This window comes from Boleophthalmus pectinirostris, unplaced genomic scaffold (genome assembly GCF_026225935.1).
Source record: "Boleophthalmus pectinirostris isolate CB_2022bp ecotype Guang Dong unplaced genomic scaffold, ASM2622593v1 HiC_scaffold_17, whole genome shotgun sequence".
NCBI lineage: Eukaryota > Metazoa > Chordata > Actinopteri > Gobiiformes > Gobiidae > Boleophthalmus > Boleophthalmus pectinirostris.
In genome coordinates, this window is record NW_026571115.1 from 38,921,650 (window position 1) to 38,931,345 (window position 9,696).

General features: G+C 40.4%; 1 long non-coding RNA gene across 1 annotated transcript; it reads left to right on the forward strand.

The window, feature by feature from the left end:
- The first annotated feature begins 6,224 nt into the window (after positions 1 to 6,224).
- On the forward strand, positions 6,225 to 8,917 carry LOC129408645 (uncharacterized). Its single transcript, XR_008632052.1, has 2 exons — positions 6,225 to 6,268; positions 6,586 to 8,917. It is a non-coding gene; the product is annotated as an uncharacterized LOC129408645 (long non-coding RNA).
- Positions 8,918 to 9,696: the final 779 nt, after the last annotated feature.

The following is a 9,696-nucleotide window of genomic DNA, read 5'->3' on the forward strand; positions in this document are numbered from 1 at the left end:
AAGGCATGTGATAGTGAAAATGACATTTATTTTCTAGGGGATTTAAATATTGATTTTATGTCTGAAAGTTGTGCCTTAAAAGGTCAATTATCTTCATTTGCCAATACTTGTAATCTATCACAACTGGTCAGTAAATCCACTAGAGTCAATGTAAAAGTGGATGGGACGCACTCAGCAAGTCCAATTGATTTAATTTTTACAAATGTGCCAGATTTATGCACTGAGGCTATTTCTGTTCCAGTTGGTTGTAGTGACCACAATTTAGTTGCAGTTATAAGAAGAACAAAAGTCCCCAAACCTGCTCAAAAATGTATTTGCAAAAGAACATTTAAAAAACTTTAGAGAGGATGATTTTGTTACAGATGTAAGAAGAATAGATTGGTCAGATGTAACACAAGTTCATGATCCATGCAGAGCAGTGGAGATTTTTAACACTTTGATGACCAGGGTCATGGATAAACATGCTCCTATGAGGAAGCTGTGAGAAATGTTTCTGCTCCATGGCCACATCATGAACTCAAGGAAAACATGAAACAAAGAGACAAAGCCAAAATGGAAGCACATGATACTAATAATGTGGAACTGTGGAAAAATCATCGCAAATTAAGGAATTAAATGACCAAATTGAACAAAAGTAAAAAACTTTTATATTATCAAACGAAGATTAGAGATGCAAAAGGTGATCATTTAAAAGTTTGGGGAACGCTAAATGAAATTCTGGGAGGAAACAAAAAATCAACAAACCACATTTGTAGAATCAAATGGGATTTATTTAACTAAACCAAGAGAGATTGCAAATGATTTGAAACATTTAAAAAAAAAAAAAAAAAAAATTCAGAACTTGAGAAATGCCATGGAGCTTGGACACCAAAGGAATATTTCCTATGAATGAATAAGAAAACGTATTATGAAAACCAAAGAATGTAAATTCAAATTTAATACTGTAACACAGGGGTCTCAGACTCGCGGCCCGGGGGCCAACTGCGGCCCGCGGAAGGATTTTTTGCGGCCCTCCACTTGATTCCAAAGAATAATGTCAGTGCGGCCCGCCGTAGATGTACGCACAATCCCATCCCCCTACCGCGGGCCGCACTGACAGATGAAGCTGGAATCGGTGCCCATGCAGATTCACAACAACAGATTAATAACGCAGTTTACATTCCAAAACTCAACTTACAGCAGTTGTGAAACAATGAGTCTAAGTGGATCTGTTAATACGAGTACACGTGCACATACGGCGTCACCGAAGAACCAACAAACCACACATGGTGGTACACGTGTGCACTTCACTTTACGCTCCCACAACCACAGTATCAGAGCGCAGAGGAGGCGCTGACAGAATCCCCCTGTTCATAAGTATGGGACCATTATTGGAGGGGCTAATAAGAAATAAAAAGACATTGACAGTCTGTTTACCTGTTCAACACTCGGTGCGTAACTTGCTGGCAACCCGATGACCAAGCTCTACATATGTGTGGCCGAAATCCACGCGCACTCAGCGGCAAACACAGCTGTCCCATCAATACGCAAGCACCACAAAACTGCTGTGATCTATTCCAGAGGCTTGGCGACACGTTAGCAAAAAGTACGAAGCAAAAACAAGCGTCTTCCATCCATGTTTGACATACGAGAAGCAGATACACTCCAGTGTGGCGCTTTCACACCGGCAAACGAACCAAAAACTGGTCCTGTTAACGAGCCTCTGTATCCCGGTAGAACAGTGATATCTCCGGTAACCAATACTGATGTTCCCTGTTAATACCGCGAGCCGTCCTCATCTTATCACCATGAACTCATAAAACAGCAACATAGAACTTTGTACAAACTCACCGCATCAGCCCAGAGTTCGGGAAACAGCAGCAGCCAACAGTGTTCACCGTAGCGCGCGGCTCCTCACGATAGCGCTGGACTCTGGTCCTTGGTCTTCTGTCGTCCTACGAGCGCGTTGGTCAGATGGTCCGGAGGCTCCATCCTCCATGTGCTGGTTCCAGACGGTGGCGAGCAAGACCAGTGCGCAATGACTGGGTCTGAGCGGGTACGTTCCGCCGTCTGCGCGCTGGTTCCGTGTTCCATGCGGGGAAAGTGAGAATGTTCTGTGGACTATACCTAGAGGTCTGTGCTGCTCCTGTCCTCCGCGCTCAAGAACCGCGGCTGGTTCCGTGGTGGTGCAAAGCATCCGGACAGAAGCGTGAATCCAGTTTAGTTGGTGTCCGCATTTGGTTCTTCTCGGGAAAAGCGCTTTTCACTCCCCGCTCCACGTCATCTGAGCCCGGACAGAACCGGAGCTGCTGGTTCGGGACTCCGGTTTGGATCTAGTCCGACTGTATTTCTCACACTAGACTAACAGCAGGACATTTTTTAAAGGTGAATCAATTGAATGGGCGATTGCGTATTGCCATAAAATTATTTGGTTAATTAGCCTAAAATAACAAATGCATCATGATCACGGGGAACACCGGGACCTCTGTGTAGGTCTTGAACAGAAGTACACACCCCCATTTTTGACTCACTCTGGAGCCACACGTTCGCACGTTCTTGCTCTGATCTTCGTGTGTTACATTTTCTTTATTGGCCATTGTTGGTAAAATATTTCGAAAATGAATCGCGGCTGCGTCTGGACAACAATCTGTTACTGCGCTGGAGTCGTACAGCGTCATTACAGGCAAAGGAGACGCGTTTCTCCCATGATGCATCTAGAATAGTTCGTTTGGACCTGCTGTCTATGGTTTGGACCCGGGTTCACGTTCACACCAGAAGAACCGCACCAAAGTTGGTCATTTGGGTGCGGATTCAAGTGAACCGAGACCACCTCTTTTTTGAGGTTGGTTTGATTTGGTTCGGGTCCGAGTCCGATTGACGCTTTCACACCAACGCAAACGAACCGAACTAACCACTTCTGGTTCGAATGGACCGTTTGGTGCAACAAATACTGTCGGTGTGAAAGCACCTAATACAGGTCAAGGGTCACTGATGAGCATCTTCAATCTATCCTGAGGATCTGCTTCCTCCTGCAAGTCAAATATCTCTCAGTTGTACAAGATGAAGCGTAGCCAGGTTTCAACCAGCAAGGAGAAGGTAAAAGAAGAAGAGTAGACGTATTAGTTTAAACTTACGTTCTGAATACTTTCTCATGTTCTGAACTGTTATTAAAGATTAAGAAATTGTTGCATGTTGTTCTTTCTCTCTCTTTTTTCCCCGTGCAACCGCTATTTATCGAATACTCAATGCGGCCCAGCCTCACTCAGACTTTATCTAATGTGGCCCCCAGGTAATTTGAGTTTGAGACCCCTGCTGTAACACAAAATAGTGTGAAAGAATTTTTACAGACAAGTAAAGATAAACCAGCTGGAATTGATCATATTGAAGCTAAATGAATAAAGCTGGTGGTCGACATAATTTCTTTACCGGTTTCTCACATAATTAATTTAAGTTTAACTAAAGATATTTTTCCTACACAATGGAAGACAGCAAAAGCAATTCCTTTGATAAAAAATGATAAAGAACCATTATCAGGTAAAAACAGTAGACCAATTAGTTTATTGCCCTTATTGAGTAAAATCATGGAAAAAGTGGCATATGATCAAATTCAAAACTATTTTTCAGTGAACGGGTTAAATACATCCATCAACATGCATATAAAATGGGTCACTCCACAACAACAGCGCTCACTCAGATTACAGATCACTGGCTACAGGAAACTGATAAGAAAAATCTTACAGGCACTGGATTCTTAGACCTGAGTGCAGCATTTGATGTTTTAGATCACAATATTTTATGAAATAAATTGAGCTGCTATGGATTTGAGTCACCAGCTTTAAGATGGACTGAAAGTTATCTAAGTAATCGGGAGTTTAAAGTTGATTTTAACGGTAGCTATTCTGAGGTTGAGGGGATGGGTTGTGGAGTGCCCCAGGGCAGCTGTCTTGGACCCCTGTTGTTTTCTATATTTACTCATGATTTTTCACTTCTACTAAAACATACAAACATGGCTCTATATGCACATGACACCACTTTATATACAGCTGCACCTACAGCAGGCCGACTTAGTAGCATCTTAAATGAGGAGTTGACAGTGGTAGTACAGTGGATTCAAGACAATAAATGAGTAATCAATGCTGAAAAAACTAAATGTATGTTAATTGGATCACAATACATGCTCAAAACAAGACCTAAATTACATTTAAATTTGGGAGCAATTTTAATTGAACAAGTTGAAGAAATCAAATGATTGGGTGTAATAGTGGACTCTAAATGAACATGGACCAGTCATATAGATCACAGACTGAAGAAAATGGGTCGTAGTCTGGGCATGATCAGACACTGTAGAAAATGTCTCCCACAGTGGTCGCTCAAAAATCTACTACAGTCATTAGTTCTTTCTCAGATGGATTATGCATCTGTCATTTGGTCAAACACATGTGCACTGTAAACCCACATTTTCTTTTACATATTAAGCCATGCTAATATTACTAATCTTTTTTATATTTTGCAAAAGGCGAGACCATTACTAAACAAAGTGTGAATTGTAAACTATTTTAAACTAGTATTTGCTGTACTCATGGCTCTGAGTGGAGACTCACACTTGTATGTTTTTACCGGTGAAGGGAGGTGCTTAGCACCTGAACTCTCCCAAACTGCACCAAACCACATCTGACTTCTGCTCGGACTGTTGGCTGCAGTTCAGCGTCAGTTTGCTTTATCATCACATGGTAAGTGAATAAATATGGTTTCTGTTCCCGTGAGACTGAATAGTTGGTGACATTGGTTGACGCTTGCAGCCAAATAAGACTAAAGTGAAGTGAACTTGTGGTCACGATGCGCTCGTTATCATCTGTTAGCCGCTAACAGAGAACAGCTAATGCTAACAGTAAACGCTGTGGGAGGCGGTAGAGATGAACGGAGGGCGGATCACGCAACGAAAAATACTGTTTTAATCCAACTCAGGCGGGTGGCGGTTTAACGACGCATGGACCCATAGAACTCCTCACGTCCACCGTGTGCACCGCGCCTCAGAACTAAACCAGGTCTAAAACCAGGACTAAAACAGAAGCGCTCCTCCTCCTGTAGGCCGCACGAATCGAATTTTAGAATGAATGTATAGAATTGGTGTTTTGTTTTTTTTTTAATCGAGACTCGTTTTCGTTGTTTGCTATATGATTGTTCTAAAATCTAAAATCGTGGGTGCAAATGGAGAGTTTGGAGTTCAAGTTTTTAGATCATCACCACAAAATTGCATAAAAGCTTTGGTTGGAATTAAACACTAAAACATATTTTGTGTTTTACAGGTGATACCCAACAGGCTGTGGAGCTGTAAATACTGTGAGGTTACTTGCTCAGACACTACAGAACACTTAATTTCTTTTTTTTTTTTTTTGTAGATTTGTCTGGAATTCAAAAGGATTGTGGGAAAAGACCTGCACCAGGAATTTTATTCTGCCCTTGAAAACCACACTACCCATTTTATTGAAAGTTTTAAAGCTGAGAGGGGCAACGTGGGTGACAGTTGGCACAGCTTTTGCAGTAAATGCAGGTAAAACTTTTGTAACCCGGATAAAAATACATGTGTAGTAAAAGCATAAGTTCATAACAAAGTTAATCTAAAATGGATAAAAAGATAATTCATTTTTATTAAAATACATAGTTCATGTTAATGGTTAAATGTATATTTACAGAAGTGTTTGCGTCTCTGCATATTTCTTTTAATTTATCATACAGTATCATTTTCTGTCTTACAGTCACTGGATTCTACTGAAAAAAGGACAGTCACACTCAGAGGGCTTCCTTATGTAACCCAGGTTAACAGCAACTCTTAGAGAGAAAACATAATAGATAATAATAATAATAATAAGATAATAAGAATAATAAATATATTGGATAAAATTTGATAAACAAGTCAATAAATGTTAAATATGGTTAACAATATCTGCAATAATTAATTTGATTTAAAAATACATTAAAAAGCTAAAAAGTACACAAATTCATTGCTTAAATATGTTGGAAGTTGTTTTTAGACTCTTATTTTGAAAAGCACGTAGCTGCGTGACCCATGTGACTAGCAACAGCCAACCGGATGGTTCTAGGCTTTTCCCTGTCCAGCGAGGGAGATACGCAACACACGCAAGCTGCGGCAGAAAGGAGAAAAGCAGAGAGAAAAAACGAGTCTAAAGTCAATTTTAAACGCCAGCAAAAAGGGGATTAAAGATATATTTTTGTTTTTTCCAACTTGTCCCTGTGTGGAGACATTGTACAGGTTGATAAACGGGACTTGGTGAGTTGAAACAAATTTATTTTATTTTTATATTAAGAAATATCTGTGCAATGTAAAATTACCATTTGGATGGAAAAGAAAAGCTTTTAGCGATTTTATGTTTTATGGTAAAATAGTGAAGCACACAGTGTTTATAAGCTAAATTGAACGAGCTCACAAGTTCATTGCCCGGACTTGTTCTCCCGTCCGCTCTTCATGGCGACGGCGGCACCTTAACAAGTACCAATTGAGAGAGAGAAATGGTGGTTTTATGTGTTTTAAAGCTACCTAATGTTTATTTTTGTGTATTTCTACTTATTTCATGTTGTTATTGATAGGCCATATTGAATGGGTAGAAGAAATTCAGCTAAAAACCGAACTTTGGAAAGCACGTGGTTGGAACAAGATGGCGATGGCGAGCTGCCCACGGACCTTCTGAAAGATACGCAGGAGAAATACTTCTCTTGCTGAACGCTGCATGGTTTGCATCTGAACTGGTAGGATTTACCCAACTTTCTGCAAAGCTACTGCAACGGACTCAGGAACATTGAACTGCTAATTAAAAGAGCAACGAGTAGAAAAAAAAAGGACTTTTATTCTGCAATATCCAGAATTGTTCAGCCTTTTGCTGAATCAATTTGAGTTGTAATTTTGTATTTTATTTTCAGACCATAAACTAATATTGTAAAAGGGTATTTTACAATGTAAATGTTTTTGGTTGGGAACAACAGAACAAAGTTCTCTTTAAACTGTAAAATAACTTGAAATAACTTGAACTAAAATAATTGAAACTAAATGTGAACTGAACTAAAGAGTTAACTCGAAACCGTGATAGAACTGATTTGAATTAAACTAAAAGGTTGCAAGGTCTGTGGTGCTTGTTGCCAGCTGACGGGTACCGGCGGGCCAAGCGTGCTGCAGCCCGGGTGGTTCCGGAGGCAAAAACTCAGAGCTGGGAGGAGTTCGGGGAGGCCATGGAGAAGGACTATCGGATGCCTCAAAGAGATTCTGACAAACCGCCCGGCGCCTCGGAAGAGGAAGTAGTTCTTCACCAACACTGTTTACAGTGCGGGGGGAGAGCTGCTGACCTCGACTGGGGACTTTGTCCGATGGTGGAAGGAAAACTCTGAGGATCTCCTCAATCGCACCGTCACGTCTTCCGAGGAGGAATCGAGACTGGAGACTCAGAGGTGGACTCATCCATAACCCTGAAGTCACTGAGGTGGTTAAAGTTCCTCTGTGGCTCTGGGTTGGATGAGATCCTTCCTGAGTACCTTAAGTCTCTGGATGTTGTGGGTCTTGGCTGACATGTCTCTTCAACATCGCGTGGCGGTCGGGGACAGTGCCTCTGGACTGGCAAACCGGGGTGGTGGTCCCTCTGTATAAGAAGGGGGACCGGAGGGTGTGTTCCAACTATAGGGGGATCACACTTCTCAGCCTTCCCGGTCTCTGTCAGGGACTGGAGAGGAGAATCCGGCCGATAGTTGAACCTCGGGTCCAGGAGGAGCAGTGTGGTTTTCGTCCTGGCCGTGGAACACTGGACCAGCTCTACACTCTCCATCGGGCGCTCCAGGTTCATGGGAGTTTGGACAGTCCACACGGAGACAGAGGAGGACGTCCTCTCCTGTCCACAGCTGTTCTTACCTTTCACACTCAGCTGGACCCAGGTCTTTCCTCCAGAGAACAAAAACCTGAGAACAAAACCTGATAAGCGAAATCTGGTATAACTAAAATATATCCGGAAAAAGGAAATAAGGGTTTTGGAACTTAACTACTTAAACAAAGAAGGTTAAGATAATTGGAGTTTATGTTAACGTTGTCTATGTCCATGTCATGCTATTTTCATATTTTGTGTCCAAATCTCAATAATAAGCCGGCAAATCATTTAAACTTATTCTCTTGTCTGTGGTCTTTTCATTGTCAAGTCAACTTTTGCTCCAGTAGACGAACCTAACCAATTGATACTGGTCCATTACATAGTAGTTCCTACCTCTACTTGTTATTACCCTGTAATTACCACTCGTTGGGCGTTACACTTACTCACTCGGAGACAGTCCCACTGAATTCTTCAAATCTAGAAGCTTTGTAAATGTACATTTTGTTTGTAATGTGAAACTTTTAGAATGTGACATTTATTGTATAATTTGAATATGTCTGTACATTACGAGCTTCAGCCGTTCCATGAATATTATTTATCTTAAAGTCAGATTATTGATTTTCAAATATTTGTTTGAACATTTGAAAATGCTTGACCAAATAGTCATGTCAGCATAAATTTAATTTCATACAATTTATGTTTTGTCATTCTTATTGAGTCTGTTGTAGTTCAGTAATTTGATTCACTAATGGTTTTGTTTCTGGCATTAATTTTGTTGTTTTTCTTTAGGATGGTGATGAATCCTTTGGCCAAATGGACATTGGGATCTTGTTAGTAAATCTGAAGGTGTCTCTCCTCCAACACCAGATCTTCAGCTGCCTGAAAATCATCATTGAGGGTGAAATTGTTATGGACAAGCTGACGACCCTTATAAGCCCTTGTTTGAATTGTGAAATGTAAAACACAAAAGCAAATGCTGTTACAGGGAACAAACAGAAGACTGCACTTTATTCAGGTTTAAGCATGTTACTGTTGCACTATTTTTGCAATAAATTTATGAGAAAAAAAATTGTCATTTTATGTCAATTATTTAAAAAATATATTGTGATTTATAATTTGCATCTAATTATTATAACTAATAAACATAATCAATAAATACTCAATATTCAACTAATCAATAAATATGAGAAATACATACTGATAAAAAATAAGTAATGATTACTGTAATACACAAGTAATGGTTAGTTAATTACTTGTAAACATTAGTTTTAGAAACTTAAGTTCTTTAGTAATGGATTATCTTGGACAGAAGATTTTATGTAAACAGAGCTTGATTTGTTTAGTTTTTGATATTGTAAAAACTAGACGTCCCAGTGCGTCACATACCACGCGCGGTTTTAGTCATGATTACTACTTTGGGTTTACAGTGTGGAAGTGTAAAGAGACTTCTGTTACAACAGCACAGAAAGTGAAAGTAGAAGAGCAGTGGGGGATGGACCCAGACTGTGGAATATAAAACAGGAAATGGCAGCTCAGATTCAACTAATAAACCAGGGTGAACAAACGTCCGTTTTTCCCTGGACATGTCCATGTTTTGTGTCCTGTCCTGGGCATCCGGGTTTTTTTTTTTATAAAGTGATGCAAATGTCCAGGTTTTCAGTACCGTTCATTAAACTGAGCGTCTCTCGTAGCGTCTGTGACTCAGAAGGAGCGAGACACAAACAGTCGGTCAGTCTGAAACACACTGAAGCACAAAAGAACATTTAACAACGACTTGGACAAGAAATTCTCCTTTTTCCGTCCCGGTCGGGACAAGTGTGAGTCCATGTGCACAGGTTGAGGTGAGAGTTCA